We start from the raw sequence: 22,063 nt of genomic DNA on the forward strand, positions 1-22,063 counted from the left end.
CTGTCCCTCCATCATGATTTTCATCAGTCTGTCAGCCAGGTGACTGAAAGTACTGAATCCAATGCTGGTTTGTGCAGTCTGAGGGGCAGCCATTACAACCCCCAGCTGCTCACCAGCATCACAGCCGAACTGTGCTCTTCACATTCTCAGCAGCCATCCCATTCTCCTGTTGCTGCCACTCGAGATCATTTCAGAGAAGCACCAGAGTAGACAAGAGGACTCACATGAGAGCAACAGGGTAAGCACCATGCTGAATAGTTTAATATTTTTAACTGATGCACTTGTGTCACGTTTTCATTGTTCATGTTTGCTCTCGATAAAGAGCGATTGACAATTGGATAGTGTTGAAATTAGTGGTGTTCTGGTGTTCTCCATGGGGGAGGGATTGAAAGGATCGAGTGCAGATGGGTGGATCCTCAGCCATGGGAGGAAAGTAATGTGTCACCAGAGCTCTGAAATCTGATGGTGGAGAATGTTCTCAAAAGTGATCTTCAATTTGATTTTGGCAAGAGTCCCTCCCAGGTGCAGGCAGTCTGCTGAAACCTTCCGGCATTTTCACTGATACCCATTGTTTTCCACTTCCTTCTCATCTCCTCCTCCTCTTCTTCAACCTTCTCCTCCCCCTCTCGTGATGCCTGAGTTTGATCTAATGGCACAATTGCTGATGTTAACACTGGTCTCTCAAGCTTGCTGAGATTATAGAGCATGCAGCAAGTCACCATAAATCGAGAATCCTCCCCACCCTCCTGCCCTGCCTTCAGCTGCTGGTGCTGCTGTGTCTGACCTCCTCACCTCCCCCCCTCTCCGTCCCCATTCTTCCTCCAAATCAAGGCAGGTCTCGAGCAGGATCTCCATCACCAAACTCTTCTTTGCTCTGCAATAAGGCACAGTGAAACAACTCTCACTCTCTTTAGGTGAAGTCCCCAGAGTATTTCTGGAATAAGTGTTGACAGAATATGGGTAAAGTCTTGACAAAGTATTCCAGATAACTAAAAAGTCTTCAAATGCAATATAATCAGTTGATCTCATACAGCAAGTGAACTTTGAAAGCCGAGCTTGGCTGAGCTTGACATTAAGCAGCACTCAAAATTCTCACCAATGACTCCCTTATTCCTGTTCAGCTGGTCGCTGGTGAGATTGGTCGGTAGTTGCAGTGCTAACCAATGTCATGCAGCCTCTTTGGTGAGCCAATCTAATTGGTCATTAGCGCCTTTAGCAGCGTTGGGGCAGCCATTCTTAGCATTAACAGGTTAACTGGGTGGTTCAGCTCAGGGCTCCATCAGCTAAACGTTTCAGGTTAATGACCTTTCATCAGGATTGGAGAAGTTTATACTTGTATTGGGTATTCAGCAAACACAGAGACACTGGAGTACATTTTCCAGCTCCACTTACCAGTGGGATTTGCCAGTTCTGCTGCGGTTAATAGACTTTTGAATGTCTCACCACTTTATCCAGCCCCACCACAACCAAATCTGGGATGCAAGAGAAAGGGGGAAAGAACAACAAGGAAGGCCTGTGATAGGGTGGGGGGCAGGAAGGATTAAATGACTGAAGAGACAATGGTGCAAGGCAAAAGCGGGTGGTTATGTGACAAAAAGCAAAAGATGGGTCCAGAGGAGTTGTACAACTGCTGTTGTCCGAATAAATGGGAACAGTCATTATCATCTGAAATTGTTGAGCTTAATCTTTACTTTGGAAGACTGTAAACTGCCTAATTGAAAGGCGAGATGGTGTTCCTTGAGCTTCTGTTAACATCCATTGGAAGAATGCAGGAGGCAGAGGACAGAGATTAGAATGAGACTTGGGGGGAAGAATTAAAACGACAAGCAAGCGGACATTCAGGGATATGCTTGCAAACTGAAAGGAGAAACTCTGCAAGTTGACCATTGAATGCGTGTTTGCTCACCTCAGTGTCGAGGAGCTTACATGGTGAGTAACGAATACAGTATACTAAATTGAAAGGCGTATTATTAAACCACTATTTCATCTGGAAAGAATGGTTGAGGATTATGGGACGGGGACAGATAAAATGGCAGATGTTTGCATCTCCTGCATTTCACAGGGAAGTGAGTAGGAAGATCAGGGGGTGTTGGGTGTGATTGGAGAGTTGAGCAGGGTTTCGTGGACTACGACAGAGGGGGGAAGCAATTGTTGGTGGTGGCGTCATGCTGGATGTTTGGTTGCAATGGTCACATCCATTCAGTTTGAAAGCGTGATCCAGAGCTTCAGATAAAGCAAATTAAAAATATGAAAAAGTAACAATTAAGGATCTCATGCCCACAGTTTTTAGTTTGAGCTGAAGTAAAAGTTTCTGTTCATTAAGAGTGCGATTTGTTTCAGTCATTCTCAAGCTGTCTTTGGAGTCTGTATCATTTGGGTTTACATTAAGGTGGATATGTTCTGTGCCTTCCAGTAGTCTCATAGCTGAAGAAGAATCTATAATTCCTCTCTTCTGACAACTCGGTTTGTAATAACGGACATAAGATTCTACTAAAGGGAGCAGTTGAAATTTAGATCAAAAGAAATAGGAATTCAAAATTCGGACATATTAAACAAATGTCTCTCCCAAGTTCTACATTAGTGCTAAAATGATCAAAAAAACAACTGAAATGCAATTTATCACATTAGTTGTGCACAGAGCAGTTGTTGAATTTGCCTACGTTAGAACAGTGACTGCACTTCAAAAATAATTGCTTGGTGTGAAGAACTTTAATAGACCTCTTGAGTGTGAGAAGTGCTTTGTCAAATTTCTTCCAAAAGCTCAGGTAATTTTTTTCTTTAAAACTGTTTATATGAAGTAAAAATAATAATCTTACACATTGAAGTGGAGGTAAGTATATAGAATGTAAATGTCTTAACATTGTGGCATTGGAATACTCAGGTTTGCCTCTACACAGGGAACATCTCCTCTCCTCTCCTTGCCCAGATACCTTGTGCTTATCAACACTTAGTCTCAGATGTAGCACTGCACTCTGCCCGGATAGGTGGGGAGCTGTCAGCCAATTTGATTGGGTGGCAGCTCTGCAATGTGGGATTTCCGTCCAACTGAGGACAGCAATCTCACCTGCTGCCAATCATAGAAACATAGAAATTAGGAGCAGGTGTAGGTCACACAGCCCTTTGTGACTGTCCTGCCATTCATTATGATCATGGCTGATCATCCAACTCAGTAACCTGATCACACTTTACCCCTATATCCTTTGATCTCCTTCACCAAATGAGCTATGTCTAACTCTTTCTTGAAAACATACAGAGCGTGATTTTACAGCCTGGCTATTCCCAAAATCATAAAGTCCCGCCCAAGGTCAACAGACCTTTCCATTGTCTGCCCCTCGCCTGCTCCAATTCCCGTGGCGGGCAGGACGGTAAAATTCTGTCCACAATGTTTTGTCCTCAACTGCTTTCTGTGGTAGTGAATTCCACAGGCCCACTACTCTGGCTAAAGAAATTTCTCCCCATCTCAATCCATCGAAATGGTTTACCCTGTATCCTCAGACTGTGACCCCGAGTTGTGGACTCCCTAGCCATTGGGAACATCTACCCTGTCTTGTCCTGTCCCACACAGGTTGACTCTCACACTCTATTTTCCCCTTCTTATTCAATCCCTTTGTCCTCCTTTGCTGAATTCTAAACTGTTCTCAATCCTCAGGTCTGTTGTTTTTCTTTGGCCAATTAGCATGCCTCTTCCTTGGATCTAATGCTATCTCAAATTTCCCTTGTCAGCCATGATTTGGCCACCTTTCCCATTTTATTTTTGCATGAGACAGGAATGAACAATTGTTACAATTCACCCTTGTACTCTTTGAATATTTGCCATTTCCTATCCACCGTCATCCCTTTAAGCAATGTTCCCCAGTCCATCCTAGCCAACTCATGCCTCATACCATTGTTGTTTCCTTTATTAAGATTTAGAACCCTAGCCTCAGAATCAATGACATTACTCTTCATTTTGATGAAGAATTTGTTCGCTCATCCCCAAAGGGCCTCATACAACTAGATTGCCAATTATTCCTTTCTCATTACACAATACGCAGTCTGGGATGGCCTGTTCTCCAGTTGGTTCCTCAATGTATTGGTCCAGAAAACCATCCCGTACACACCCCAGGAATTCCCCCTCTGCAGTATTGTTACCAACTTGAAATGCCCTATCTGAATGCAGATTAAAGTCACCCATAATTACAGATGTTTCTTTTTCGCATGTGTCTCTAATTTCCTATTTAATGCCAGCTCCAATATCACCACTATGGTTCGGAGTCTATATACAACCTCCATTTTTGCCCCTTGTATTTCTCAGCTTTATCCATACAGATTCCACATCATTGGAGCTAATTTCTATCCTCACTACTGCGTTAATTTTCTCTTTAACCAACAATGCAACCCCACTGCCTTTTCCTTTTTGTCCGTCCTTCCGAAATATTGAATACCCCTTGGTGTTCAGTTCCCACCTTTGGTTACCCTGCAGCCATGTCTCTATAATCCTGACTATATTATGCCCATTTCAATCTATTTGCGCATTTAACTCATCCACTTTATTGCAAATGGTCCATGCGTTAAGACACAAAGCCTTAAGGCTTGTCTCTTTAACATTCCTTGTCCCATTCCCATTATTTTTCAGTGTAGCCTTGTTTGATTCTGGCCCTTGATTTCTCTACCTAGGACTTTTCTTATTCCTCTTTCTGTCTTTTGTTCTTGGCTTTGTTTCCCCCACCTCTGACTCCTTGTTTAGGTTCCCATCTCTCTGCCATTTTAGTTGAAATCCTCCCCAAACACTCTAGCAAATGCTCCACCTAGGACATTAGTCCTGGTTGTGCCCAGGTGTAACCCATCCAGTTTGGACAGGTCCCACCTCCCCTGGAACTGGTCCCAAAGCACCAGGAATCTGAAACCTTCCCCCTCACACCATCTCTTTAGCCATGTATTCATCCTATAGATCTTGCTGTTTCTGCTCTGATTAGCAGATGGCATGATCACTATCTTTGAGGTCCTACTTTTCAATTTAATTCCTAACACTCCATATACTGCTTTTAGAACCTCCTTTTATTATCCAAGTTGTTTGTACTGATGTGTACCACGACCATTGGCTATACACTTCCCCTCCCTCCAGAATCTCCTGTAGCCACTCTGAGATAGCCTTGACTCTAGCATGAGGCAACATACCATCCTGGAGTCTTGGCTGCGGCCACAGAAGTGCCTATCTATTTCCCTTACAATTGAATCTCCTATAATTATTGCATTTCCATACTTTTGCTCCCCCCCTGTGCAGCAGAGCCATCTATGGTGCAACAAATTTGGCTGTTGCTGCTTTTCTCTGTAATGCCATTCCCCCCAACACTATCCAAAGTGGTATATCTGTTTTGCAGGAGACTGGCCACAGGAGATTCTTGCACTGCCTGTCTAATCCCCTTGCTCTGCCTGGAGATCACCCATTACATTCTTGCCTGTGGAAGCTTAACCTATGGTTTGACCACCTCGCTATATGTGCTATCCATGATACTCTCTGCCTCATGGATGCTACACAATATCCCCAGCTGCCGGTCTAGCTCTAAAACCCTTGCGTCCAGGAGCTGTAGCTGGAGACACTTCCTGCACATGTGCTGGCTCCAGGCACTGGAAATGTTCCCGGCTTCCCACATAGGGCAGGAGGAGCACATCAAAACTTCGAGCTCTCTTGCCATGATTTATCCCTTTAAATTAAATGTTTTGGTTTAAAATTGAATGATATCAATTACTCCAGCAATTCTTCCCTGGTCCTCATTACTACAGAATGTAGCCCTTACGAAATATAAAACAACAAAATATCTTACTAACTATAAGTGATGAAATTAGCAAATATTTACCTAATTGTACCCACGCAATGAGCTGCTTCCACTTGGCCTGCACAACTTTTGAATCCTGACATTACCTCAGGATCTCTAAATTCCAAACTAGCACTTTTCTCTCATCCTCGCTCTTTCTCACGCTCCTTTATCCACCTGGCTCTGCGCTCAGTCTCACCCTTTCTCAGGCTCCTTTATCCTCCCAACTCTGCTCTTGATCTCACATTCTCTCACTCTCTTTTATCCTCCCGGCTTCACTCTCAGGCTCTCTCCATGCTGCTGCTGCCTCTCCACACTACAGACTCTTTTTGCTGCTGGCTCCCGCCTCAGGCCCATTCTTCACAATTGGCCCATGAGCTTTTCTGCTCAGCAACAGCGAAATGAAATTAGTCAAATGAGAAAATTAGAGCAAGGCCTGGATGCTGATAGGCTAACTGGCATGTTTCATTGCTGGAACTATTTTTGAAATTGGTCAGGTGCTCCTTTCGAACCAGTGTTTGCCAGTCACATGGCGGCCGCTAGCTCTGCGGACCCTCTGAAAGCCTTTTGTGGATGCCCGGGGATCCCCGAATCCCTATTATATGCTAACTGGCTTGGGGGTCTTTCAGTAATAATGCGATCAGGATATTCATTAAATCCATCTTTTCTCTAAAATTTTACTGAACACTGCGTAGTGGTCAGATGTCAAACCTCTCAACCATTGCCAGACAAGTAGGACATGACCCAGAGTACAGCGGTACATTTTGACAGACGAAAACCAACTTGAAGGGATGTACCCTGGCAAGAGAAATGCATAAGAAGACAAATCACCGCTCCCTTCGACAGCCTTTAATTTACATCCTTGAGTAACACCATAGGAGATTAACTATCATTATGAGAAGTTTCTCTTGGTCACTGTGTGCCTGAGGGAATCTTATTTCCTAACATGTCACCATTAAGTAGTCTATCAAAGACTGTGACCTTTGACCCTTTCTTCTATTCTGTGCTTTTCAAGTATCCTCTCAGCTCTCTCATTAGCATGATCGCCTTTAATTGATCACCTTTCCTCAAGGACAATACACATCTTTATTGAAAATCTTTCATCTCTTCTGGAAAACCCCATCATCCACACACACTAAAGCTGCAGAAATGAAAGCCGCGTAAATCCGTTTATCTTGATTTAAATATTAATGGAAATTATGCGATGGGTATCTTTTGAATAGGCTAATCCCAGAGAGCGAAAATATATTAATCTGGTAATGAATATATAGCATCATTTATAACCTTTTAAAAATGCAACAAAGCAGCACATATTCTGACATTATGATTAAATACATTTAGAGACTATCCTAAAATATTGATGAAGGTCACCTCAGAGCACCAAAGTACAATAATTAAAACATTTTTCTTTGTAATTGACTTGTGATTATGTTGCGCTGCCACCCCGTGTGCCACTAATCTATGTCAGCAGCTCAAGGGTTAAATGGGTGCGCGGGGATTGAGTAATTAAATATATTGATTACCTGTAGAAATCTGCTAGCTGACAGGATAAGAAGGGCTCACTTTTCTGGGAGTGGAGTCATTTTATTTTGGTTAAGATGGATGAGTTAATAAACATGGAGCAAGCACTCCCATAAATTCAGCATCTGTAATATTTGTCACTTTCAAAATTACTTGCTTGAGAGCAACATCCGTTATGTGATTTCACAGGAGAGGTGTGAGCAGACCTGAAGCAAGGTTTTTACTTTCCTGGTGATTAATATACTGTTGTTGTTTAGAAAGGCAGCATCATTAGGCAGAAGCTTAGCTCCAGTGCACTGAGGAAATGTTTGCTGCATTGAGCCATATTGTGCTATTTAGGAGTTCACCGATGTTTCATCAGTGCAGATCATTGTGCGTTTTCGTTTGGCAGTTTTGTTGCCTTGGGCTGGATTTATGGAAACTTCAGGATCATTTTTAAAAGACATTTACAATAGGTGGTTTAATGCCTACACGAACATAGCCCCCCAGATAACTGGTTCGCCACTAAGATGTGATTAAAATGTATTGCAGCATTTCCAAAGCGTAGTTTTTATTATTTCAATTTTCCACCGGCATTAAAGAAAATGAATCTGAAGGTCATGCAAAATAATGAAAACATTCATGTAAGATTAAAGCAAATTTATACATCATTGGCATTTAATTAAATAAACTCGGTTTGGCCTGTGTTTTCAAGGCAGTCCATTTAGTATTCCTGACAATGAACATGTGTGCCTGTTGGTTTGCATAGTTGCAGTTCTAGACTGAGGGATGCTGGGAGTGTGAAATGGGAGTTTGCTGTTTCCACCTTGGAGGCAGGCACAGCAGTAGACATCAATCCTTCAGATGTAACGCAGACCTCCCTCTTCATTACCCAGAAATTATTCTTGAATGCAGTGACAGCTTACTCTGCTCCACTATTCTGATTTCTGTACTTTCTGACTGTCTTCTCCTTTTAGAGCGCATTTGCACCAGTTGTTGCACTTCTGATTTTAGTCTACCTCTTTAATTGTCTACTTCTAATGTGTAATCAGTGATCAATCACTGGTCTGGAAGGGATGGTGAGGGCCACAGTCGAACCCGGTTCTGTACTCATGCACCACCCATATCCAGCTTAAACAGCAGGATGCATAGTGACACAGTGGTTACCACTGCTGCCTCACAGCGCCAGAGATCTGGGTTCAATTCCCGGCTTGGGTCAATGGCTGTGCGGAGTCTGCACGTTCTCACCGTGTCTGCATGGATTTCCTTTGGGTGCTCCAGTTTCCTCTCACAGTCCAAAAGACGTGCTGGTTGGGTGCATTGGCCATGCTAAATTCTCCCTCAGTGTACCCGAACAGGCGCTGGAGTGTGGCGAGTAGTGGATTTTCACAGTAGCTTCATTGCAGTGTTAATGTAAACCTACTTCTTTAAGGAATCATTATATAGTGTCTGGAGCAGGTATTGTACACACTCCCCTCCCTGGACTAAAGACTTTGACCCTATTGGCATCAGGGTATTAATGTTGAACAGGAATTGTTTCTTCAACCTAGTGAAATTTCCTGGAATCAGGTCAGTTTCAGTTTATTAAGTAAACCATTAGGGAATCAGCAAAATTCAATGGCAGTAAACTACCACGAATCAGTACAAACCTGAGATTGATGCTTTTCTCACTGTACCTGTAGAGAGAAATTCAGTATCGAACAAGTTCTATTGGGTTTTTGAAGTTAGCTTTGAGAAGTGTTTGAGTACTTGGTGAGGTTGTTGATCTAGTGAAGTTTGCACCTGCAGTAATTGACAGTTGGCTGAGCAGATAAGAACACTTATGGCCAGACTCTTCTATCCTCTGGTATGCCTTGGCAGCCCTAATTACTTCCGTGATGTTGGTTGCTGCTCTAACCTCAATGAAGTTACTTAATATCGCAAGACCAAGATAGAAAACTGCTACGGATGCCAGAAGAAGTATTTGTATTTGTGGGTGTTAGGAATATTTGTGTGTTAAGAAAGGGGGAACTTGAGTTTTGGTTTCATTTTAAAAGATGCCTGCGTTCTATCGAAGTTTTATGACTATTGAAGAGAAGTTAAAACAAACACGAAGTAGAAATAAACTGTGATGTTGCTTAGCAACAGGGGATCAGGCAGAGACACACAAATATACAAGGTGACCCAGAAGGAAGCAACATTGTGCGGCACGGTAGCACAGTGGGCGGCACGGTAGCACAGTGGTTAGCACTGCTGCTTCACAGCTCCAGGGTCCCGGGTTCGATTCCCGGCTCGGGTCACTGTCTGTGTGGAGTTTGCACATTCTCCTCGTGTCTGCGTGGGTTTCCTCCGGGTGCTCCGGTTTCCTCCCACAGTCCAAAGATGTGCGGGTTAGGTTGATTGGCCAGGTTAAAAATTGCCCCTTAGAGTCCTGAGATGCGTAGGTTAGAGGGATTAGCGGGTAAATATGTGGGGGTAGGGCCTGGGTGGGATTGTGGTCGGTGCAGACTCGATGGGCCGAATGGCCTCCTTCTGCACTGTAGGGTGATTTCTATGATTCCACAAAATGCCAGAACTGGCAGGACAATGAAAATGAACAGCTTGCAAATCCCAAACTAAAGAAGAACCCAAACCCAGGGAGTGGAACAGGAGAAAGGTCCCAGAGGGAAAGAACGGGAATCGGTAATGAAGTCCTGCTTGTGAAGTCGAGAGTGAGGAACAGAGGTAAAATACAGTGCTGCAGGAATTAGACCCAAAGTAAAATAGGCTTGTAAGAAGCCAGAAGATCAGTGTGGACAGCCAAATGTTGGACTCCTTAGTATGGGCCTGTGAATCTGTAGTGTTTTGTTGGCATGGTTGAGAGTGGAAGGTGAAATTTGCCAATTCCTCAGAAGATATTGAAGCCTTTCAATGCCTGAAACATGAACCCTTCCTCAGAAGGTGACAATTCCTGTGTTGATCTCAGATGCTATCTATTAGTTAAGTGAATCTCTCACAAATATGTAGCCCACTATAGGCCAGTGGAATCTGGTGTGAAGAGCTCAAAAATACCACAAAAGATGTAAATAGCACTCCAAAGTTTTAAGGATGTGTGAGTCAATATTCCAGTGGCTGGGAAGGAAGCGGGGCCACAAATTAGGCCAGGACCTGAAAGCATCAAATTCTGGCCCATCATAAAATTCCAAAGATCCATTGTAAATACATAACTTTTATTATGTATCTACATTAGACTTTTAGCTTAAGACTGATCATAACATTGAATTGATGGGTGGCGCAGTGGCACAGTGGTTAGCACTGCTGCCTCATGGCTCCAGGGTCCCGAGTTCAATTCCCGGCTTGGGTCACTGTCTGCGGAGTTTGCACGCTCTCTCCGTGTCTGCGTGGGTTTCCTCCGGGTGTTCTGGTTTCCTCCCACAGTCCAAAGAAGTGCGGGTTAGGTTGATTGGCCATGCTAAATTTCCCCTTAGTGTCCTGGGATGCGTAGGTTAGAGGGATTAGTGGGGTAAATGTGTGGGGTTACGGGGATAGGGATTGTTGTTGGTGCAGACTTCTGCACTGTAGGGATTCTATGATTCTATGAATTGCAATATTTCTCGGCAGTTAAGAAAAATGAATCTGGATTTCAGTTAATTTTGCCATTTGTGGATCATTCACGAGACACGTTGACCATTCAGGGAGGTGGCGCACAAAATTCCTGCTTCAATGTCCAGTTCATACCGCTCCTGCTTCTGAGTCAACAGGCTCGGTGGGTGTGTTGCCTTTAAGAAATTGCTAAGAAAAATAAATGACGAGGAAACAAGGAAGAGCAGGAATGAAGGACAACACTCAGCCGTGACATGTAGCTTTGAATAAACAGGGCACAGTTACCCGAAGGTACAGAATACAAATCATTGCAATTGACGCATTTGACCTTTCTACCTGATGTCAGAAAGGTTTTTTGAGGTGCATCCTGGAATGCCACTTTTCTTTCTTCGCCAGCAAATATTGACAAGTGAACACAATCTAGTAAACACAGGCCGTCAGTGGATAACACTGACAGTTGACATCTTTGAGTAACAACCGCACATTCATCTTATTAATCGCCAGTTTGATTGGAAGCAAAATTATTGAATTAACATAGTTGCTGGATGCAGCGGAACCAGCCCAGCCATGAACTAAACCTCAAAACTGATAAAATTATATAAGGCGTACAATGCTGGTGCCTAGTACAGTGGTTGAGAATTTGTGCTGTTAATTGCTGTTTTGTTAGTTACCATAAGAGTCGTTACATGTTTAACTGCTCAAAAGGGATTAGATGTTGTCGAAGAATTTTACTTGGATGTCTGCCACGATGTCCAGAAAATACAGCTTGATGTAACATCAGCCTAATTCCTCTTGAAAGTTGCAGCCTGAAGTCAAGACCAGGGTATTTTTCAAACAGGTATATTTTCAATGTACCAAACATTGCCTATTTATGTGTTTCATGCATAGGGCGGCACGGTTGCACGGTGGTTATCACTGCTGCCTCGCAGCGCAGGGACCTGGGTTCAATTCCGGCCTCAGGTGATTGCCTGTGTAGAGTTTGCACATTCTCCCCTGGTCTGTGTGGGTTTCCTTCGGGTGCTCTGGTTTCCATCCACAGTCCAAAGATATGCAAGTTAGGTGGATTGGCCATGCTAAATTGTCTATTTGTCCAAAGATGTGTAAATTAGGAGGATTAGTGGGGTAAATATTTGGGGTTATGGGGATAGGACTGGGTGGGATGCTCTGTCGGAGAGTCGGTGCAGACTCGATGGACTGAATGGCCTCTTTCTGCACTGTAGGGACTGTATGTATAACATACAATTATCTGCTATTGTATTGAGATTTTTTACTGAAAATAAGGATATTCATGCCTGGTTTCACATCAAAACATGACAGATAAGATTTGTGAACCACATATTTTGGAGGTTGTTTATAAAAACATGTGAACACATTTTCCCCTGTTATGTGACTGTTTAACCTGATTAAATAATGAATTTGGCTACAGCAGGGATGCGAGAGGTGGCTGTAGTTTCGTTTGATTAAGAGAAAGGTAATATTGTTTTTTCACTTCTACTTCTTACAGACTGATTTCCGAAGGTAAATGCAGAGATTGGGTGCAGTTAATTTGGGCTGTGATTCTTATAGCTTGTCACTAATTTGATTGAGTGTTTTGAAGGGGTAGCCAAGAAGGTAGATGAGGACAGTGCAGTTGATGTTGTCTACATGGACTTTAGCAAGGCCTTTGATAAGGTACTACATGGTAGGTTGTTGCATAAGGTTAAATCCCACGAGATCTAGGGTGAGGTAGCCAATTGGATACAAAATTGGTTTGATGGCAGAAAACAGAGGGTGGTTGCAGAGGGTTGGTTTTCAAACTCGAGGCCTGAGACCAGCAATGTGCCTCAGGGATCGGTGCTGGGTCTGCTGTTATTTGTCAATTATATTAATGATTTGGATGAGAGTGTAGGAGGCATGGTTAGTAAGTTGCAGATGACACCAAGATTTGTGGCATAGTGGACGGTGAAGAAGATTATCTAGGATTGCAACGGGATCTTGATCAAGTGGGCCAGTGGGCTGATGAATGGCAGATGGAGTTTAATTTAGATAAATGTGAGGTGATGCATTTTGATGGATTGAGTTGGGGCAGGATTTACTCAGTTAATGGGAGGGTATTGGGGAGAGTTACAGAACAAAGAGATCTAGGAGTACAGGTTCATAGCTCCTTGAAAGTGGAGTCACATGTGGACAGGGTGGTGAAGAAGGCGTTTGGCATGCTTGGTTTCATTGGTCAGAACATTGAATACAGGAGTTGGGACGTCTTGTTGAAGTTATACAAGACATTAGTAAAGCCACACTTGGGATACTGTGTAAAGTTCTGGTCACCCTATTATAGAAAGGATATTGTTAATTTAGAAAGAGTGCAGAAAAGATCTACTAGGATGTTACTGGGACTTGATGGTTTGAGTTATAAGGAGAAGCTGGATAGACTGGGACATTTTTCCCTGGAGCATCGGAGGCTTCGGGTGATCTTATAGAGGTCTATAAAATAATGAGGAGCATAGATAAGGTAGATAGTCAACATCTTTTTCCAAAGGTAAGGGAGTCTGAAAATAGAGGGCATAGGTTTAAGGTGAGAGGGGAGAGATACAAAAGGGTTCGGAGGGGCAATTTTTTCACTCAGCGGGTGGTGAGTGTCTGGAACGAGATGTCAGAGGCAATAGTAGAGTCGGGTACAATTTTGTCTTTTAAAAAGCATTTAGACAGTTACATGGGTAAGATGGGTATAGAGGGATATGGGCCAAATGTGGGCAATTGGGCCTAGCTTAGTGGTAAAACTGGGCAGCATTGGCAGGTTGGGCTGAATGGCCTGTTTCCATGCTGTAAACCTCTACGACTCTATGACTTAGCCTTGTGATATTAAGGACCAGCACATCCTGCAATATGTGTGAAGTGAGTGCGAGTGATCGATGCTCCTGGCCTCATTCTGGGTCATTTAATTTAGATATTTTTGGTAGGGACTTGCACAAGTATGGGTGCATATTGAGCCTTATTAAACCATATCAAGCAGATTGATACATCTGGATGGCCTGCTAAACACCTTCAGAAGACAGTTAGGTGCCAAGCAGGTGTAAGCTTGGATTCACATATTGGCCAGGAGGGTACTAGTGAACATATTAGAATTTTATGGCACCCTGACAGCTTTGTGGTCTCTTTGCTGGTGCTAACTTTTTATTTCCTGGTGTTTTAAACTGACTTCAAATGATCAAAGTGGGATTTGAGCTCATGTTCTTTGGATATTTAGTGCAGTAACATAGGCCAGAATTTTACTTTTGGAGCATGTGCCCAACCTGCCCAAAGGTAATTAATGTCAAATGATGTTGGGCGTGGTTTCCAAAATCATTTTGAACAAATAATCAGAACTTGGGCAAGACACTAAGGAACAGATTGCCCAGTTAAGTTGTACAATTGAATGAACTACTAACCTCCAGGCACAAAGACGGAACAAAACGGGTGAAAAAAGCACTTATTAAGGACCTATGACATATTTCTTTGTGAAGTTACATATTTTTTATTCTTTGTAAGCCAATACAATAGACAAAAGTGGTCTGCATAAACCAATCAGAAATGTTGGCATGTAGTCCAGAGGGGTGGGTGGTACACATTCCCTTCTACTTAATCACCTCCCTGAAATGGATCTTAGTACTCAAATTGAATATTGCTCTTGTAAGAGAGGCATCTTTAACTGAAATTGCGTCTGGAGAATATAAACAGCCCATAGTTCAATCCAAGCAATCAGACTTTTGGCTTGGAAACAATATGCATTAACACTGATACTGTGCCCCTGACTCATAAGAAGAAAACGGATATCGTATATAACTGAGTATGGATATAATTTTGTATTTCCATCCACAGAATGGCATGGATTCTTCGTAGAGGTTAGTGGCTGCCAGAGTGCGCTAACCTGGTGAACATATTTTGCAAATCAGATATAGATCTGTGGAAAAAAAAGATGTGGAATTCACCTTTGTAATGTGTAATCATTCTCGATGGATAACCACGCTTTCTGAAACAATGCTGGGTTTTCAATGGATGTTACGTCTGTGAATTTAACAACATAGCTCTGAATCAGATCATCAATGACATTAATAAATTTGTGACTTCCATCCAACACTGCAAATTGTGCAGTTCCAAACTAATTGATGGTTTTTGTTGGCATCAACACTGGGTGCGATTAATCTGTTGGCAATGTGTTCTTTTGACGTATTGATAGTCGCTGAAAATGAGGTGACATCACTTATGAAAGAAACTAGGCTTTAAAACTCTGCAGCGGAATTAGTCACTATAAAGTGGATGTTCAAAGAAATGCCACATCACATAATGATGATGGAATACATTCATTTAAGTACAGTATTGTGATCAGTGGCCATACATTTGATTTTCGACAACAATGCTTTTCTTTATTCGAGGGAGTTTTTGAAGTTTTAGCAGCCAGGAAGAAACGGGCTGTGAGTAATTGGTTTGACTCTTCATAGTTGTCACAGAATTCCAGAATGAACAAAGATCTGTGAAAGAGAGTCGCTTTTTAAAAAAAAATCATTCTTGGTTGAGGGCGTCGTTGGCAAAGCTAATGTAGGTTGCCCACCCTTAGTTCCAATTGAGAAAATGCTGGTCTGCCATATTCTTAGGTCGATTCACCCCACATGAGGAAGGTGCTCCCACAGTGCTGCTTCTGAAATATGCAGTACACTGGGATCAATTTCCTTGCCGTTTACCATTTTACATGTGTGCATGAAGCTTCAGCTGAATTTCCACCCGCAGCAGACAGGGAAATCATTTCTCACAGTCATCAGGTAATGTCATTTTTTGATCTCTGCATTAGGTTTCATAATAAATGCTTGGGCTGATGCTCAGTGTACAGAGTGAATATCATACTTCGAGCAATACCTTTAGTTTAGTCAAGAATTGATGGTTACAATTCTGAATTGTTCATTTGGTGGAAATTCATAGACAGATATTTGCCGTATATGTTTTAACTGATTTTCTTCCCTCCTCGGGAAAGTAGAGTCCTATTTACTCAAATGGGCATCATTCTTTATCTACAATCGAATGTCAGCAGGTTATTGCACCATGAAGGGTATCATAGCCCATTCAGAGCCTCCATTTCTGATCACCTATCAGCGATTCTATATTTCTATATGGTCTACATCTGAGGGTGTAGACAATATTCTATCTTCATGTAGAATCATAGAATCCCTACACTGCAGAAGGAGGCCATTCAGCCCATCGAGTCTGCACTACCCACAATCCCACCCAGGCCCCATTCCCGTAACCCTTGCTAATCCCCCTGCTAATTAGTAGGGTAAATCCCCCTTTACCCTGCTAATCCCCCTGACACTAGGGTCAATTTAGCATGGCCAATCAACCTAACCTGTACATCTTTGGACTGTGGGAGGAAACTGGAGCACCCGAAGGAAACCCACGCAAACACAGGGAGAATGTGCAGACTCCGCACAGAAAGTGACGCAAGGCCAGAATTGAACCCGGGTCCCTGGCGCTGTGAGGCAGCAGTGCTAACCATTGTGCCACCATGTCGGCCGTAGTCAGGACTGTTTTGTTATTTTATTCACTGGTAGGACTGTGTATTTTTTTTGTTTGTTTGCTGCACGTTAATGAGTTTACTGTAGGGATTCACCATTTCTGTATTGTTATTGACAGAGGAGGAGAGATTAACTCAAACTCTCAATTCCCTTCCCCTTACTTGGTGTAATCAGTGTGGTTTTAGAGAGGAAGATACATGTGGTTCTTAGCTCCCAACGTGTGTGTGGTCAATTTAGAAATTGAACTCACCCATTCCAGGGGTGATGCAGATAAGAACTGCAGTAAACTTTGAGGCAATTTGTTGTGGCTCCAACAAAAAACGGTTTATTAAACTAATATTATATACATGCAAGACAAAGGTCTGACAGAACCTATGCACAGGTCTACTCACTTCTCCTCCCTGGCTCCAACAGAAGGTCCTCCCCATCCCAGGATGCATGCCCTTGCTCACGATTGGCCAGCTTCCTACGCGGCTTCTCCATATGGTCCGGCCTGATCATGTGGCCTGCAAAGGATTGCCCCTTTCAAAATATTGCCCCCAGATCTCAACTTCTGGGTCAAATGGCTCAACCTTCCTGATTAACGGTATCTTAGTGATTTATTGTCACATCTATTAGCATACAGTGAAAAGTATTGTTTCTTACACGCCATACAGACCAAGCATACCATTCATAGAGGAGGAAACGAGAGAGTGCAGAATGTAGTGTTACAGTCATAGATTGGGTGTAGAGAGAGATCAACTTAGTGCAAGGTAGGTCCATTCAAAAGTCTGATAGCAGCAGGGAAGAAGCTGTTCTTGAGTCGGTTGGTATGTGACCTCAGACTTTTGTATCTTTTTCTCGACAGAAGAAGGTGGAAGAGAGAATGTCTGGGGTGTGGGGGGTCCTTAATATGCTCTGACATGCTTTGCCGAGGCAGCAGGAAGTGTAGATAGAGTCAATGGATGACAGGCTGGTTTGCGTGATGGATTGGGCTATATTCACAACCCTTTGTAGTTTCTGTTGTCTGCACCTATTTCCTCTTGCTTTGATGATCATTTTCCTCCCTCTCTAATTGTGCACTGTGATCTCCTGACAACTGATGTACTTTTTCCTTGTCGCCAGTGTAATAACTTTGGAAGCGACTCATTATGGCTCCCACAAGAAAAGGTAAGGGTCTGACAGAACATAGACATAGGTCGACTCTCTTTTCTCCCTGGCTCCAACTGAAGGTCCCCCTTGTCCCAGGACATGCACCCTTGCTCCTGATTGGCCCAGATTCCCATGTGGCCTCTCTATAGGGGCTTGCCTGATCATGTGGCCCACAAAGGATCGCCTCTTGAAAGAGCTATGTTACCACAGGAACATTCTGGAAACTTCAGATGGTCTCTGTTAAAGTTGCAAAGGTCAGCTCACTCATAGCAGTTATCTTTACAGCTCATCAGTGTCCATATTAAATAAAATATAGTTCCAGAAACATCCATATGAGCACAGAGTCCATATTTAAATTTCTGAAAATGACATGCCTTTACCGGGCATCACTGTATCAAAGTAATTAAAAACTGGGATAGTTTGTGTAATCTTTAAAATTCAAGTTGTTTTTATTGCTTTTGTTTCTTTCGCAGCTATTGAAGTTAATGAAATGGAACATGTTGGATTCTAAAGTTCTGATTACTGGCTAATGTTCCACTGAGACATTACAAAGGTTTGTGAGGTGGAACTTCCCTCAGTAGCTCAGGCTCTGCCTTCACACAAATTCCCCCCAACCACAACTCACAGCATCTGTTGTATGGGGCAGGATTCCAGAAGAACCCATTTCCATCCAAAATGGCAGCTCCCTCAAAAACCTTCCCCACTCCTGCTCTCAGCCCCTGCCATCATTGTAGGTGATTCACCTGCTCCCTGCCTGCTGTTATACAGAAATGTCAGGTCCTTTGTGCTTATGGCCACTACTCCCATGTTAGGCAGTTTTGTGTTGCAGGCCCATTGGCAACCTGATTAAAATTGTTCCAACTCACCACAGCCAGCTGACAGAGGAGATTTTCACCATGTCGGTCTGGGATGAACTTGAAACAACTTGGAGAGGTAAACGGCTGCTATTAAACCCACTACACTTGCAAGTCCCCTGTACAGTTTTTGAATTTATTGCCTGTTTCTGAAGTGGTTTGGATGCCGTCACACTGACATATCATTTTCACCAGTGTTGATTTGGGTTTAATCCTACTAACACATTCTTGTGCTGTTGTGCTACACGTCCTGTGTCAGCTGAGAAAGGACCATCCATGTGGCACATTGCATGGTAGGTACTGCTGAAAGGCTTTGCAGGTGATAAAGAGATCACGCTGTGGATTTTCAGATAGCAGATGTTCTTGATTTGTTTTTGTTCAAATGAATTGTGGGTTGACTCCCGGGTGGGTTTTAGTTTGGAGTTCTGTAGAGTATTGTAAGCATTTCACTCCATTGTCATCACTTTGACTTAAATTGCGTTATTCATGCCACCTCATAAGTCAAAATGCAATATCAGATTTATCCACAGTGTGTTGATTAATATCTGCTGTGGATGTGGTCCCAGGTGATCTGTTTTATAACAATGTTGCCTTCTGCTAATAAATATGCTGTTTTGTCTTTTATGCCCCATTTTCAAATGCTCTTGATTTGCTTTTGGACAAGAACAATTTGTTGTTTTTTTTCCCAAAATGTAATTCATAATGAAGGAGTTGTAAATTATCCATGTGACGTATCAGGTGATACTTTCAGTAAGACTCTTGAACAGCAATGATTCTGCCGAGTTGTTGCATCACAGCATGGCTGGCACAAGCTCCCTGGGTAACATTTTCATTTGGAGCTTTTACTTGGTTTTGGATGAATTACATCTTCATCCACGAGAAGGAAAAGGTGGCCTTCTGTCTCAGACTCCCTGGTATAGCTGAGGCAGCAGTGGGAATGACCAAATGGGAGTGGATTCACCACAATATTGTTAATTCTGAGAGGTTCAGCTTACATTTTTCTGCTCCATTTATGTGTCAGGATGGGATTGAGCAGAATTATTTTTAATGAAAGCTTTTTTTGCGATCACATGTTAACCCCCATTTAAATGTTTGAAAGTCCCCTTTCTGGCTGTACTCCCTGTGATCTCTTCATTCAGATTTAGTTTCACTGAGTTTGACCCCAATTCCTCACTCTACAGCAGTCACACACTTTACCTTCCCTCTGTCACTGACCATCTCAACTTCCTCTTGCGCGTCATAGAATTATAGAATCCTTACAGTGCAGAAGGAGGCCACTTGGCCCATCCAGTCTGCACTGACTCAGCATCTTACCACCGTCCGCCCGATCTCCGTAACCCCTAATCTACCTTACCTACACAACTTGGGACACTAAGGGGCAATTTAGCAAGGCCAATCCACCTAACCTGCACATCTTTGACCTGGAGGAGGAAATCGAAGCACCTGGAGAAAACCCACACAGACACGGGGAGAATGTGCAAACTTCACGTAGACAGTTACCCAATGAGAGAATTGAACCCAGGTCCCTGGCACTAACCACTGTGGCACTGTGCTGCCCCTTGTTGGTAGCTGAGTGAAGTGGGATGGGGCTGGGACGGTTGTGGTGAATGGAGCAGTGTGTGAGGCTAGCAGTCCATTTGTAAGGACATGGCATTTGAAGATGAATTCAATGATCTTGCGCACTTGGGTTAGGTCATTAAACTTCTTCCTGCGTTGCATCCAAAGTTGGAATGTTTGCACTGACAGTGATGGCTATTGGCTCCCAGTGCCTTTTCATTGTCTCTCTGGAAGCTCTCCTGACACTCCTGTGGATAGGAGATATTTCTCCTCCTGCTCACCGCCTGTACCAAGGGCTCCCATGCTGCACTATTGGGGCATGCTCTCTGCCATATTCTGCCATTTTTACTCTTCTTCCTGCTGTGAGGCTATTCCACAAACAGCTGCACAGAGTAGCCTGATCTATGTTGCCTTTAAGAGGTACAAGCTAGCTTCAAATGGTGCTGGTCTCCGAAAGGATTGGGTTCCCTGCTGAAGTGTGCAGCCATCTTGCAGTGCAAGTGGTTCTGGGCTGCTTATTTAAAGCAACAGACAGCAGGAAGTTTGCATGCCACCTGCATAGAAGCAAACAGGCACCGGTTAGTATCATGATCTCTGTGCTCCTTTTCAAGCCTACCTAATTTTTCACCCCATGTCTCCTGGGAGCTGATGGACTTCATTATTATTGGTCCCTGTCTATGTTGGGCTGTTCACCATGTGTTTCATCGTGCAGATGATGCTGTTTTTACACAACATTTTCACACTTTACAGTAGTGAGTATGTATCGATCAGGTGTTACTTTATTTATTGGTCCTGTTGTTCCCCAAGTTAAAATCAGGTAACTCAGCACAGGCCAAGGATCAAGTCCTGTCTGCAATATTTTATTACCCCCATTTCTAGTTTTTGCACCTTCACTTTTGCTGCAGCCAGGATCAGCTAACCCAGCACAAAGCAGAGGTCAAACCTAGGACTTATCTGACTCGTATCCAACCACACATGGCTTGTACTCACCTAGTCATCCAAGAAACTTCACGGTATATACTTTTATAAATGCCTATCTTCGTACTGAGGATTTGATGCCATATTTTTCTGGCACCATTAAAGTCTTGTTGTGCTGATGTTTGATTGTGCTATTTGTCTTTTGCGTTGCTGCATTTCATTGTATACAATGAACACTTGCTAGTTGCAAGTGGCATGATACAATGGCAGATACAACACTCACCCAGGGCTGCTGTGGCAACACAGATGTAGCAGATTTATTATGATCACACTATTCTTGATGTCAAAGCCTACAACAATACATAAAACCCATGTAAACCTGAGGCTGACAGTCACAAAAACAGCAGAATTCTTCCTGTTGCTTGGGCACTGGAGGTTCAGGGGAATAACATATTCCCAAAGGATCTAAAGAAAGCAAAACAGTTTCTTACACTAACCTGACACCTTGTAGATTTAGACTTAATGGCAGACATTGTACTTCAGCAGCAGCACTGGGGTAAGTCCTCCACATTTATCTCGACACTTTAGGGTTCCTTCCTGAACCATGAACAATATTGTAAATCGCATACCATTTATACTGCTGGTTATTTTTCATGGCTCCATAATATAAAAATTCAGTTCCTTATTTATATGCTACAATGAAAGCATTCTTATTATAAAGATAATCTTTCAAAGTTCATGTTTGACTGCACAGTCAATATAAAGCCAAAGCAGTATTTTATATGCCTTTATAAATGGAAGTGATCAAAGAAAAATTGAATGAATGCTTTGTGTGTCTGCAATTGGAACTAGAACCATAGGGCGAGATTTTACAGCATCGCTCGAGCGAGACTGGAAATTCCCGCCCGAGGTCAACAGAGATTTCTGTTGTTGGACCCTCGCCCACTCCGATTCCATGGCGGGCGAGGTGGTAGAGTTCCGGCAATAATGTTGACATTGGCGGTATATTCTGTAGCCAATTTGGAAGATTCCATTTCACAAATTTTGAGGCTCTAAGATCACAATTATTATGGTAATAGCCCGATTGAGTTTGTAATATCATTATTACTGTTTAATTTAAAAGCACAGATTAATAACAAATAAGATCATTGCTTCCATCTGAGTTCATTTCCCTCATTTATCTTTAACTTTGTATTATCTGTCTGTAACAAATTTCTGAACATTAATT

Source organism: Mustelus asterias, chromosome 6 (genome assembly GCF_964213995.1).
Source record: "Mustelus asterias chromosome 6, sMusAst1.hap1.1, whole genome shotgun sequence".
NCBI classification, from domain to species: Eukaryota; Metazoa; Chordata; class Chondrichthyes; order Carcharhiniformes; family Triakidae; genus Mustelus; species Mustelus asterias.